The sequence below is a fragment of the Zea mays genome, chromosome 1, assembly GCF_902167145.1.
Source record: "Zea mays cultivar B73 chromosome 1, Zm-B73-REFERENCE-NAM-5.0, whole genome shotgun sequence".
NCBI classification, from domain to species: domain Eukaryota; kingdom Viridiplantae; phylum Streptophyta; class Magnoliopsida; order Poales; family Poaceae; genus Zea; species Zea mays.
The window spans coordinates 57,946,038-57,960,917 of NC_050096.1; positions in this window are offsets into that span (position 1 = coordinate 57,946,038).

A 14,880-nucleotide genomic window follows, 5' to 3' on the forward strand; every position below is an offset into this window, starting at 1 on the left:
TCAACTAATCCAGTGGATTTGTTGAAGACTCTATATGCCCTTGTGTTTGAGTCATAACCAAGTAAAAAGCCTTCTACAACCTTAGAAGCAAATTTAGATTTTCTACCTCTTTTAACAAGAATAAAACATTTGCTACCAAAGACTCTAAAATATGAAACATTGGGCTTTTTACTAGTGAGGAGTTCGTATGATGTTTTCTTGAGGATTCGGTGAAGGTAGAGCCGGTTGATGGAGTAGCAGGCGGTGTTAATTGCCTCAGCCCAAAACCGGTCCGGAGTCTTGTACTCATCAAGCATGGTCCTCGCCATGTCCAATAAAGTTCTATTCTTCCTCTCTACTACACCATTTTGTTGAGGTGTGTAGGGAGAAGAGAACTCATGCTTGATGCCCTCCTCCTCAAGAACGCCTTCAATTTGAGAGTTCTTGAACTCCGTCCCATTGTCGCTTCTTATCTTTTTGATCCTTAATCCGAACTCATTTTGAGCTCGTCTTAAGAATCCCTTTAAAGTCTCTTGGGTTTGTAATTTTTCCTGCAAAAAGAACACCCAAGTGAAGCGAGAATAGTCATCAATACTTACTTCTGTCAATGCTTATGTAAGCAATCGGGCCGAATAAATCCATGTGGAGTAGCTCAAGCGGCATGTCAGTCGTCGTGATGTTTTTGTGTGGATGGTGGGTACCAACTTGCTTCCCTACTTGACATGCGCTACAAACCCTGTCTTTCTCAAAATGAACGTTTGTTAGCCCCAAAATGTGTTCTCCCTTTAGAAGCTTGTGAAGATTCTTCATCCCAACATGGGCTAGTCGGCGATGCCAGAGCCAACCCATATTAGTCTTAGCAATTAAGCAAGTATCGAGTTTAGCTCTATTAAAATCAACCAAGTATAGCTGATCCTCTAATACTCTCTTAAATGCTACCAAATCATCACTTCTTCTAAAGACAGTAACACCTAAATCTGTAAAAAGACAGTTGTAGCCCATTTTGCATAATTGAGAAACTGAAAGCAAGTTATAATCTAAAGAATCTACAAGAAAACATTGGAAATGGAATGGTCAGGTGATATAGCAATTTTACCAAGTCCTTTGACCAAACCTTGATTTCCATCCCCGAATGTGATAGCTCTTTGGGGATCTTGGTTTTTCTTGTAGGAGGAGAACATCCTTTTCTCCCCTGTCATGTGGTTTGTGCATCCGCTAACAATAATCCAACTTGAGCCCCCGGATGCATAAACCTGCAAAACAATTTAGTCCTTGTTCTTAGGTACCCAAACGGTCTTGGGTCCTGTTGGGGGCCTTCGGCTTCCGAAGGTCCTCAAAAACATGATTTGACAATGTTTTTCAAGTGAAATATGTGAACAGGTATCTTCGGAATCGGATCATGAGTATACAAGAGCACAGTCAGGACGAAGCCTGAACGAGACGAAGGATGATTATGACGAAGGTCTAGATGATCACGAAGCTGTGCGCAGAAAAGCTTCGGCATGATAGCAGAAAAGGGGAACCGACTTAAAGATGAAAAGGCAAAATAGACCTCGAAGAATTACTATAGAGTTATTAGCAAATGTAAAGGGCATGGATGTAATTGTACATGGCTGTGTCCCTTGCCTATAAATAGATGAACAGTACTCCCGTACTGTTCACGCTGACTTGGCATTCGCTTTTTGCATCACGCCTGTACCCTTACTTTCCGTCAAACCGAAGGTACATTTATAATTTGCTATTTTGGATATGATAATGCAAATAAAAATAAGTTGATGGTAATGTTTATATTATTTTTCATATTCTGTATACGAATTCTTCCTTATCATTTATTGTGTTTACGAAGGTTTTTTCCTTCACAACCTTCGTCCGGAATTCATTATATCCGAAGGGATATAATGTCTTGAAGGACGAAGGACTTTAATATTTAATACTTTTTATGTTGCCTTGTTCTTAACTTTTAGTATTTGAGAACAAGTCCCCAACATTGGCGCCCACCTCCGGTGAACTCACTTCCATTTTTTGAGTTTTGAACACCTTCGGCAAACATCAACCTTCGTCATGTCGCCGAAGAAAGCTTCAGCAACAGGGGCTGCCGCTCTGCAGCCATTGGATCCCAATCAGGATGCTCTTTCTCTTAGGGAGGCCCGAAACCAGAAGAGGAAGGCCACCAGTCCAACGCCTCAGGAGGACGACTTGGATCAAGAAATCCAAAACTTGGAGATGCTCCATCAGCAGGTCCAACGGAAGAAGGAAAAGATGGCTCGTCTAGCTGACCTGCAAAGGCAGATAGACGAAGCCTCTGAAGAAGTTCGTCATCTTGCCCAAGATGAGCAGAACCGAAGGCCTCTGCACAGAGAGCTTCATCAGGAGGGCTTCTACAACGAGGATGACTGGTATGAAGATTTCCATCATGGAAATTTTGCTTTTGATGATACCTCTCCTCTATCAACAGAACTGCAGGCTACACCTTGGCCCCAATCTTACAAGCCACCCCAGCTCCCCATGTACGACGAACATTCAGACCCAAAGCAATTCTTGATGAGTTATGAAGCAACCATATCTTCGTATGGTGGCAATACTGCAGTCATGGCAAAGTCCTTCGTCATGGCTATCAAGAGTGTTGCACAAACCTGGTACTCCTCTCTTCGGCCAGGGACAATCACCTCATGGCAGAAGCTGAAGAACATGCTGATAACCAGTTTTCAAGGATTTCAAACGAAGCCGGTCACTGCTCAAGCTTTGTTCCAGTGCACCCAGGACCACGAAGAATACCTTTAGGCGTATGTCCGAAGGTTCTTGCGTCTGAGGGCACAAGCATCAACGGTGCCCAATGAAATTGTCATTGAGGCCATGATTAAGGGGCTTCGGCCGGGACCTTCAGCTCAATATTTTGCCAGGAAACCCCCTCAAACTTTGGAGAAGCTGCTCCAGAAGATGGATGAGTATATTCGAGCTGACAATGACTTCCGCCAAAGAAGGGAAGAAGCATACAGGTTCTCTGAAATGACCAGGGGCTTCGGAGGAAGAATCCACCCAAGGCATGTCAGGTCAATTCACAACTCTACTCAGAGTGATGACAGAGGAAGCCAACAACAGAGGCCACAGTATTCCTCGCAAGCTTCGGGGCAGCAGCAAAGCTCTTTCCGGCCGCCAGCTCCAAGGGGCAGAGGCGCCAGGGGCTTCGGAGGAAGGTTTGGGGATCAGCCCAGGAAAATTTATTGTCTATTCTGTGGTGAGGACAAGGGCCACACCACCAGGATGTGCCATGTTACCATCCAGAAGCAAAAGGAGATAGCAGAAGCTACAACACAACAGAGTCAGCCGAAGCAAGTCATGCATACTGCTTCGTACCATTCGCCTTACATTCCAGAGTATGTAGGCAACCACCCTGCAGCTTCTGTTGCTTCGGCAAGCCAACCTCAGGCATCTTGGCAACAGCCTCCACCTCCACCACCAACGCAATGAGGCCAGCTGCCAGAAGGGAGTCAGCACACTCACCTCCAATGGGACTTCAGAGAAGAGTCCGAAGCTCGCACAGTCAATAGTACTGTGCCAGAGTCGAAGCATATTTACTGACAAATATCCTATCCCGACAGCAGTTTTTCGTATTCAGTATTATTTTCTTTTTAATAAGGAACAATTATGGGAAGCTTAAGTGCTTTTTGTCGTTTTCAATCTCTTGTAACAATTTTGCTTTTTACCATAATGAAAATATATCTTCTCCATAGGCTTAAGTTGCAAAAGCATAAGAATTTATGGTGGCAAGGAGGACCTTCGAATTATCAAAAATTTGTTCTAAGGAACGCAGTATAATTTCTTCGAAGCAGCAAAAAGTCGTTCCTAAGGGAGCGCAGCGTAAGTTTTCTGCTCAAAAGTCGTTCCGAAGGGAATGCAGAGCTTACAGCGAAAAATAAACGTTGATTCCGCTGAAAGTAAAAGGCGAAGAAGCTCCTAAGGGAGGCTTACAGCGAAAAATAAACGTTGATTCCGCTGAAGTAAAAGGCGAAGAAACTCCTAAGGGAGGCTTGCAGTGAAAAAACGTCAATCTTTGGCAAATATCATTTTGCATAACATCACATCATTACATCATTTGCATAGCATAACATCATACATCATATTGCATCAACAACACAAGAAGGGGGTCTCAGTATTGATATTCGAAGATTGTTTCGAAGAAATAGTGACAGAGCACAAAAAATAGCTATTGAGGAATTATACCTTCGTCAAACTCTGAAATGAAAAGATCTATTGATTATTGATTCTACGAGGATTGGTTACTGATTTTATGAGAACGCAGATATCATTTACGAAGCATGAAAAGAAGGGAAGGTGTTTTTTCGCCGAAGGCTCAAAAACGGTATGTATATGCAGTTTCATGCATCGTAAAGAATAGAGCCATAAATAGCTAATATATTACATTCAAAGTTACAAAATATTACACATGTTTCTCAACAAAAATTACATTCTAAATGTTTTTATAACAGCATCTAATCTTCCCTTAGAACTACTTCTGCAGCTTCGTTTAGTAGCTGATCAACAACTTTATCCATGATGGCTTCGGCCATTTTCCTAATTTCGTCGTCCCCCTTCGCATGGGGGTCCGCAGATGGCTCGGCAGGCTCTGAGGGAGGAGAAAGTACGACTTTATTACAAAACGTAAACAAGTCTGAAATCAAAAATTACAACAAAGAGCCGAAAACCACTAGTCAATACCTAATTGCCCTTTGGGATCCGCACTTTTTTCAGCGGCCTCTGCTACTTTCCTAGCGTCATGAATGCCTTTCTCGCTTTTTCGTATAATTTCCTGGGCCATTTCCCGACCACCATTGTCCCAGATGTCGGTGAAAAATTTTCCACCGACCAGGCTCGCTTTGGTCGAGGGGTCTTTTATATCTTCAGAGGATAAGGCGGCTTCGGTTTGTGCCAAGAATTTTACATGGTCACAGCCTTTCCTCTCCAAAATGGTAGCAATCCCCCTGGCACCCGAAAAGGCACATATGTCTCCACGACTATTCAAAATTTCTTCAAAGGCTTCAGCTTCGTGGCTGATCCATTCAATTGGGCCTTCGAGGTCACCCCTTATGAAGTTCTCTTCACTTGAGAAGGCGCCAACGTTGGCGAAGCTGGTTCTTACTTTCTTAACACATTCTATAGATTTTTCATAGCATATTTTCTTAGATGCACGAAGCTCTTCAACATTTTTCTCCAAATGATTTGCCCATTGTTCACTGATTTCTCGTTTTGTTTCTTCAAGTGTGCGTTCCTCTTTAACTCTGGCTAGTTGTTTTCGAAGATCTTCAATTTCACGCTTCTGAGCCTCAGCTTGAGCTTTAAAAGTAGCTTCGTCTTCTTTTATTCTATTTATTAATGAATGTAATATTTTATCTTTTTCGAGACCTTCGTTCCTTAGTTCAATTACTTCGGAACGAAGGTTGCTCAGGGCCATAACACACCCTTCGTCTTCAGCATCTTTTTGAGCTCTGAGGGCGTTGCTAAGTATAAGGCTCTGCAAAAAATCGTGTGTGTGTCAATAAGTTTAAGCAAATGAAAAATTTTGATTTCAAGAAATAATACAAAGACCTTGTTTTCGCACCTTTAAGCTATTGTACGCCAAGCTGTCGGCTAGCTTGTCTTTTGATAACACCGAGAGCCTGTTTTCTAATGTTGGGAATCCGAAGCTCTTGCTCATCTCCCAACAGACAGAAATCTCCTTGCTGTCAGGGAGACAATACAAGAAGTCTTCTTCTCCGCTACCGTTGAATATCAACGCCCCCTTTGGATATTTCAGTTTTTGAGCGTAAAACTGGGCCTCTTGCTTTTCTTTTTCAGTCAACTTTTTCCCCGAAGCATGTCGTAAAATATAATCAAAAGCTTCGGAAAATGCTTCGGGGGCGGCAGTGCCAGTTTCTTCAGCCAAAATTTGTTTTGATGTTTCTGTTTCTTCGGCTTCCAAGGATTTTACCTTGGTGGGCTCTGAAGGCCCAGCTTCAGTCTCAGATTGGTGCTTTGAAGCTTCGGCACCAGAGGCTTCGATTTGCACTTCGGAAGTTTCAACAATTTTCTTCGGAGTTGTGCTTGAAGACTTTATTGTCTCCAACACATCCAGTACGTTAACCATTCTTCTCCTCTTGGGGGTCGTCATCGGCATTGGCATTGGCACCTCCATTCTAGCTGAAGGACTTAAAATTTCCGATGACTTTGTTTCTTCAGCCCTCGGTTCTTCTATTTTTTTCCGTCGCTGGCACTTTGGCTGACTCTTCAACATTCGAAAGGGGAGTCGGCTCCTTGGCTTCGGTGGCCGAAGAGGTCTCACCGACAAACTCAGGCACTGTGGCCGGTTCAATATAGTGTGGCCGGTGTGTGAGAACCTTTATCTTTTTTCTCTTCGGCGCCAGCTTGCTAGGAGCGGCTGAAGCAATTTCCTTCGCAGAAGATGTATTCTTTCTTTTTTGACCCCGTGTTGGATAACGGTAGTCGGGGTAGACAAACCCAATTGCATCAAATACTCGGTTGGGTCTTTTCTTTTTTCGGTCTCCGAAGGCCACTGATAGTGCAGTGTCTTCGGCCTTCGAGTATGATCCAAGCAGTTCATCGCTTATGGCCTCAATACTTTTCAGCCAGTCATCATCTGGCTCGACGAACTTATCTCCGTATTTGAATGTGTATTTTAGCCTAATTAGTCCACCTTCGTCAGGTTCCCTGACGGTTTCCTTCGGCATTTCCCAGTTTTCTGCAAGTGGCCATACTCTGAAGGCAATGTGTTCTTGCATCAAATCCCTTGTCCCAATAAAAGAGCAAACTGCACCGAAGGCACTCTGGCATTCTTTGGCTGCTTCATCCATTTCCACCTTCGGCCTCCAGAGGCCGAAGCGTTGCCAGATAGGGCGCATAATGATATCTTTAATATCTTCCTGTGTTTTCAAATCATTCTTCACATAAAACCATTCCGTCATCCAGTCGCCGGGCCATCTCTTTCGAAAGGTTGGCACGGGACAGCTTGACCCAGATCGGGCACCGAAGCTGTAGCAGCCAAAATTGTTGTGATACTGCTCTTTACCCCAGGGTTTCGTCTCATACAATAGCTCATGTATGTTGCAGAAACTTTTTGGATTTGGTTCTAAACCTTGGCTCCTCACGACCCAGACGAAGATGCCCATCCTTATGATTGCTTCGGGAGTAATTTGATGAAGGCAGATTTCAAATATCTTCAGTACTTCCACGACAAAGCTGCTCAAGGGAAACCGCAGTCTAGCCTTTAAGAAGCTTCGGAATATCACGACTTCATTCTCCTCGAGAGTCGGACAAGTTTTTTCTCCTTCGTCAACCCTCACAATAGACAAGTCTCGAAAATATCTACCCCTCATATTGACAAGATGGCTTTGTTTAATACTTGATTTCCCAAAAACCGCATGGCTTGGTTGCCAAGGTCGATCTTCGGAATCTTCACCACCACTATCCACATCATAGTTGTCACTGTCACCAGTATCTTCAGATAAACCCTCTAAAATCTCCCTAGTAATCTTCTCTGTATTTGTCTTTGCTATTGATTGAAGAAAGCCAAGATGCATCTCCTCAGAAAGGCTTAGCTTCGATTCAGCAACAGCTTTCTTATCTTCAGACATCTTCGAAAATGCTGAGAAAGTGCTCTCGAAACCGAAGCTTAAAAATTTAAAAAGCCAAGCAAGTGTTGTTGCGCAAGGGCTAAAAGTCGAGTGAGCAAGAGCAGATGGCAAGAAAGCGTGCCAAATAAACTCGTGGTGAGCTCTTATTTATACACCTAGTGCGTTGAAAACTGGAGGGTCCCGCTTGTCAATGACTGTTGCTATTCTAGCAAAGGGAAGGTGTTTTTTCGAACCTTCGGCTTAAGGCCTTCGTCCATGTCGCAATATGAATTTATCATTCTAGCAAATTAATATTGCGATGGGCTACTGTTGGGGGCCTTCGGCTTCCGAAGGTCCTCAAAAACATGATTTGACAATGTTTTCCAAGTGAAATATGTGAGCAGGTATCTTCGGAATCGGATCATGAGTATACAAGAGCACAGTCAGGACGAAGCCTGAACGAGACGAAGGATGATTATGACGAAGGTCTAGATGATCACGAAGCTATGCGCAGAAAAGCTTCGACATGATAGCAGAAAAGGGGAACCGACTTAAAGATGAAAAGGCAAAATAGACCTCGAAGAATTACTATAGAGTTATTAGCAAATGTAAAGGGCATGGATGTAATTGTACATGGGCTGTGTCCCTTGCCTATAAATAGATGAACAGTACTCCCGTACTGTTCACGCTGACTTGGCATTCGCTTTTTGCATCACGCGTGTACCCTTACTTTCCGTCAAACTGAAGGTACATTTATAATTTGCTATTTTGGATATGATAATGCAAATAAAAATAAGTTGATGGTAATGTTTATATTATTTTTCGTATTCTGTATACGAATTCTTCCTTATCATTTATTGTGTTTACGAAGGTTTTTTCCTTCACAACCTTCGTCCGGAATTCATTATATCCGAAGGGATATAATGTCTTGAAGGACGAAGGACTTTAATATTTAACACTTTTTATGTTGCCTTGTTCTTAACTTTTAGTATTTGAGAACAAGTCCTCAACAGGTCCTTTCACATTAGAAACAAGCACCTTGGGTACCCAAACACAAGTCTTGGAGCCCTTGTGTTTGCCTCTGACATATTTGGCAACTACTTTGCCTGATTTGTTAGTTAAAAATAAGATGCATCAAAAGTCTTAAATGAAACATTAGGTTCATTTGATGTAGTAAGAGTTTTCTTTTTAGGAAATTTAATATGGGTTGATTGCCTAGAGCTAGATGCCTCATTCTTGTACATAAAAGCATGATAAGAAACAGAATGAGACTTCCTAGCATGAATTCTCCTAATCTTGTGCTCAGGATAACCAGCAGGATATAAAATGTAACCCTCGTTATCCTGAGCCATGGGAGCCTTGCCCCTAACAAAATTAGACAATCTTTTGGGGGCATTAAGTTTGACATTGCTTCCCTGTTAGAAACCAATGCCATCTTTAATGCCAGGGCGTCTCCCAATATAGAGCATGCTTCTAGCAAATTTAAATTTTTCAGTTTCAATTTCATGCTCATTAATTTTAGTAGTTAGTTGAGCTATGTGATCATTTTGTTGTTTAATTAAAGCAAGGTGATCATGGATAGCATCAACATTTACATCTCTACATCTAGTACAAATAGAGACATGATCAACAGTAGATGTAGATGGTTTGCAAGCATTTAATTCTTCAATCTTAGCATGTAAAATAGCATTCTCATTTCTAAGATTGGAAACAATATCGTTGCAAACATTTAAATCTTTAGCCTTAGAAATTAATCTAGCAATTTCACCCTAAGGCTAGAAATTGATTCATTCAATTTATCAATCTTAGCACTCAAACTAGCATTTTCATTTTTAAGATTGACAATTGAATCATGACAAACATTTGATTTTTCAACCTTAGCAGTTAAACTAACATTCTCAGTTCTAAGGTTGGATATAGTGTCATGGCAAATGCTAAGCTTTTTAGTCAAGTTTTCACATTTTTCTATCTCCTGAGCATAAGCATTCTTTACCTTAACATGCTTTTTGTTTTCCTTAATAAGGAATTCCTCTTGGCTATCCAAGAGTTCATCCTTCTCATGAATAGCACCTATTAATTCATTTAATTTTTCTTTTTGTTGCATGTTAAGGTTGGCAAAAAGACTAAGCAAGTTATCTTCATCATCACTAGAACTACCCTCATCACTAGATGTAGTATATTTGGGGGTGGTTCTAGCTTGTACCTTCTTTTTTTGCCGTCCTTTTCCATGAAGCATTTGTGGCCGACGTTGGGGAAGAGAAGTCCCTTTTTGACGGCATTGTTTGCGGCATCCTTGTCCAAGGAGGAGTCGGTGGAGCTCTCGTCGGAGTCCCATTCCCGACACACGTGGGCATCACCGTCCTTCTTCTTGTAGTACTTCTTCTTCTCCTTCCACTTTCCCTTCTTGTCGTTGTCCCTGTCACTATCACTAGACATAGGGCATTTAGCGATAAAATGACCAAGCTTACCACACTTGTAGCACACCCTCTTGGAGCGGTGTTTGTAGTCCTTCCCCCTCCTTTGCTTGAGGATTTAGCAGAAGCTCTTGATGATGAGCACCATCTCCTCGTCGAGCTTGGAGGCGTCGATGGGGAGTCTACTTGATGTAGACTCTTCTTTCTTCTCCCCCGTTGCTTTGAATGCGACGGGTTGCACCTCGGGTATGGAGGTGCCGCCTTGCTCGATGATTTGTTTGGAGCCTTTGATCATCAACTCAAAGCTCACAAACTTTCCTATTACCTCCTCGGGAGACATTAGCTTATATCTAGGATCACCACATATTAATTGAACTTCAGTAGGATTACGAAATACGAGGGATCTTAGAATAACCTTGACCATCTCATGGTCATCCCACTTGGTGCTCCCGAGGTTGCGCACTTGATTCACCAAGGTCTTGAGCCGGTTGTACATGGCTTGTGACTCCTCTCCTTGGTTGAGGACGAATCGACCGAGCTCCTCCTCGATCGTCTCCCGTTTGGTGATCTTGGTCACCTCGTCCCCTTCGTGTGTCGTCTTTAACCCTTGGACCTTATTATACTCCTCTCGACACAAGGAGGCGAGGAGTATAGTTGTGGCTTGGGAGTTAAAGTGCCAAATTTGGTCGGCCTCGTCTGAATCGTAGTCCTTGTCCCCTACCTTCAGTACCTGCGCTCCATACTCAACAATATCCCATATGCTTTTGTGGAGTGAGGTTAGATGATGCCTCATTTTATCACTCCACATACAATAATCCTCACCATCAAAAAGTGGTGGTTTGCCTAGGGGAACAGAAAGTAATGGAGTGTGTTTAGAAATGTGAGGATAGCGGAGGGGCATCTTATTATACTTCTTGCGCTCATGGCGCTTAGAAGTGACGGACGTCGATTCAGAGCTGGAGGTGGAGGGTGACGAAGAGTCGATCTCGTAGTAGACCACTTTCTTCATCTTCTTCTTTTTGTCACCTCTCCGTTGTGACTTGATGGAGGAAGCAGATTCCTCCTTATGCTTGTGGTCGGACTCCCTCGAATGGGTTCTTCCCGAGCTTGCGGACTTGTCGCCGCCGGTCACGATCTCCCTCTTGGCGTGATCTCCCGACATCACTTCGAGTGGTTAAACTCTAATGAAGTACCGGGCTCTGATACCAATTGAAAGTCGCCTAGAGGGGGGTGGATATATAGGCGGAAACTGAAATTTACAAACTTTAAGCACACTTCAAGCTGGGGTTAGCGTTAGAATAAAAGTTAAGTCCGAGATAGAGGGGAAATCAAATCAACCAAGAAAATAAAGCGGATGACACGGTGATTTATTTTACCGAGGTTCGGTTCCAAAGAACCTAGTCCCCGCTGAGGTGGTCACAAAGACTGGGTCTCTTTCAACCCTTTCCCTCTCTCAAACGGTCACCTAGACCCAGTGAGCTTTCTCCTTAATCAAATGGGTCACTTAGACCCCACAAGGACCACCACACACTTGGTGTCTCTTGCTTTGATTACAAGTCACTTAGAGAACAAGAATGAGGAAGAAGAAAGCCAACCAAGCAACAATAGCAACAAAGAAACACAAGACGATCTTATCACAAGTCCTAAACTACTAGAGTTGAATTGTGGACTTGGATTTGATTGGAGGCTTTGATTTGTGTCTTGGAGTGTAGTGTATTGCTCTTGTATTGAATGCACTGTTGTGAATGCTTGGATGGTTGGAGTGGAGGTGGTTGGAGGGTATTTATAGCCCTCAACCACCAATTCAACCATTGGGGCAGGCTGATGTCGATGGCGCACCGGACAGTCCGGTGCGCCACCGGACAGTGTCCGGTACGCCAGCCATGTCACCCAACCGTTAGGGTTCTGATGGTTTCGACCGTTGGAGCTTTGTCTTCATGTGGCACCGGACAGTCCGGTGCCGCACCGAACAATCCCTGTTCACTATCCGGTGCGCCTTCTGGCGGTTGCTCTGACTCTGCGCGAACTGTCTGTGCACTGTAGCACTTTTGCAGGTGTCCGTTGCAGTCGACCGCTGGTGCACCGGACAGTCTGGTGAATTATAGCGGAGCGGCTCTTCTGAAACCTGAAGGTGGCAAGTTCAGACTCGTACGACCCTGGGCACCGGACAGTCCGGTGCGCCAAACCAGGGTGCTCTTCGGTTTCTTTTGCTCCTCTCTTTTTGAACCCTAACTTGATCTTTTTATTGGTTTGTGTTGAACCTTTAGCACCTGTAGAATATATAATCTAGAGCAAACTAGTTAGTCCAATTATTTGTGTTGGGCATTCAACCACCAAAATTATATTTAGGAAAAGGTTAAACCCTATTTCCCTTTCAGAAATTATAAGCCTTATGGAAGATCATCATGATTTGTTCATAACCAAACCAATGATGACCACTTCAGAAGAGAAGTATATATTAGGGTCATTGATCAAATTAGCCTAGAGCTTGATAGTCGATTTAGTAAGCCTAATATGGAGCTGCTTTCTTGTATGTCAGCCTTGGATCCTTCCAACTCTTTTGCTTCTTTTGATGCACACAAGGTACAAAATCTAGCTGATTTCTATCCTAATGACATGTCAAGCACTGACTCATTAAAACTTGATTTGCAACTTGACAATTATATTGATGGCATAAGAGAAGATGATAGATTCAAAAACATAACTAATCTTGTGGATCTCTTAGTTAAGCTTGTTGAAACAAAGAGACATAAGGTGTTTGATATGGTTTATTTGCTTCTCAAATTGGTATTGCTTTTGCCTGTGGTGACAACATGTTGAAAGGGTATTTTCTGCAATGAGTTTGGTGAAGACTAAATTGAGAAACAAGATGTGTGATAGTCTTTTGGATGATTGTCTTGTTACATACATCAAGAGGGATATTTTCTTCGAAGTGAATGAAGAAGATATAATTGAAACTTTTATGGCGTTGAGGAAGCGCAGGCCAGATAAGTAGTATTATTGCAATCTTTATGTTTAATGTATGCAATTTTCATGCTTATTTGTTGAGTATCAAACTTTATATCTATATATCAAATTGTTTACCAAATTTACTATGAAATTATATGTACATTAGATAGAATTCTACATGAAAATTTTGTTGCGGTACACCCTATGTAAAAATCATAGGTCCGCCACTGGCCCCATGGATCCAAACAAGCTCTAGGCTTATGCATGTGCGTTGCTACGGAGTCAATATGTAACGATAAGATATATTGAGATGCATCACCACCGGTCCACCACCTCACCACCCAGTCCGGCTCTTTCAGTCCTTCAATTTTTGTGCTCGCTGTTGCCGAACAAATGGAGTATTACGACGTAGTATGATCCATGTGTTTCAAAGTCCTATAGTATGGCCGAACTTGGGCCAGTCTTGGCCTCACCGAACAGTCACCCGAGATGTGCTCCGGCGAGTTGGAAATGCGGTCGAGCGAATCGAGGACTGCGCTCGGGCGAATCAGGTCTGGTCCTGGTGAGTCATGACTGGCTCGGGCGAGTCGTGACTGCCTCGGGGTGTGCTATGGCCTCGGGCGCATTAATGCCTCGGGCTTGTTGTGGCCTTGAATGCTTTGTGGCCTTGGACGTGTTGTGGCCTCGGGTGAGTCATGTCCGGTGTGTCATGCAACCGAAGGCTCACAAAAGTCGGCTCAGCTGATGAAGGAAACAAATCGTTGATTGTCAATCTAGTGCTCATAGACAGGGAAGGCTGATTGCTTCCCTAATGAAGAACCAACAGTTCCTAGTTCCTTGGGGCTATAAAAGAATCCCCTGAGCACCATGGAGCGTTACCTATGCAACACATCGAGACAAACACAAGAGCATACAACATACTCCGAGACTTCGATCACGCCTTGGTTCGTGAAAGAGATCTGAGCATGCTTTGAGTTGAGACTCTGTTGGTTTTCATTCATGCGCTCTTTTCTTCACTTGTGTGTGTGGTCTTGCTGCATTTGTGTTCTTGTGTGTGTTGCTAATCCCTATCTTCTCTTGTTCTTGATTGTGATCATACTGTGTAAGGTGTGAGAGACTCCAACTTGTGGAGATTCCTCACAAACGAAAATATACTATAAGGAAGACAATCGTCGTACTCAAGTTTGATCTCTGGATCACTAGGGAGGGGTTGAGTGCAGCCCTCGTTCATTGGGACACCACAACATGGAGGTAGGCCTTGGCCAAACCACGAGATAAATCATCTTATCTCATTGTCTACATTTCTTTAATTACGATTTTGTTCTTCTGAGCCCTCCACTTCAATTTCATTACTGCTCTAATTTCAATACGCATCTTGCAAGAACAATTAAGTGAAGAAATCATCTTTCTATTCTCCATTGAACTTGGTTTTAGATTTCACTAACCCCATCTATAGACCAAGTTTGTTGTTTTTAGTTAAGGTTTCGTAGGATCACTTATTCACCCCCCCTATAGGTGCTCTCAAGAACCTACTTCCCATTGAGAAGACCACTAAGGATGGGTCCCTTTGAACCCTTTCTCTCTCTCAAATGATCACTTAGACTGGTTGAGTGTTCTTCTCTTCTTGAAAGACACTTAGTCCTCGCAAGGATCACCATAAAATTTGGTGTCTCTCGCTTGCTTTACAAGTGTGAGAATGGAGGTGAGAATAAGAATGAAACTCAAGAACACAAGAACCAAACACAACAAGCTCAAATGAAACACTCTGCAAGGCGCTACTATCTCTCTTGCTCAACCTCGATGAATTGGCACTTGGGAGGAATTGGGATGCTTGGAGTTGTTGCAAGTATTGAATAGGAGTTTGGTGAATCTCTTGTGTATCTTCAATGCTGGTTGGAGAGGCATTTATAGCCCCAACAACTAAATATGGCCAT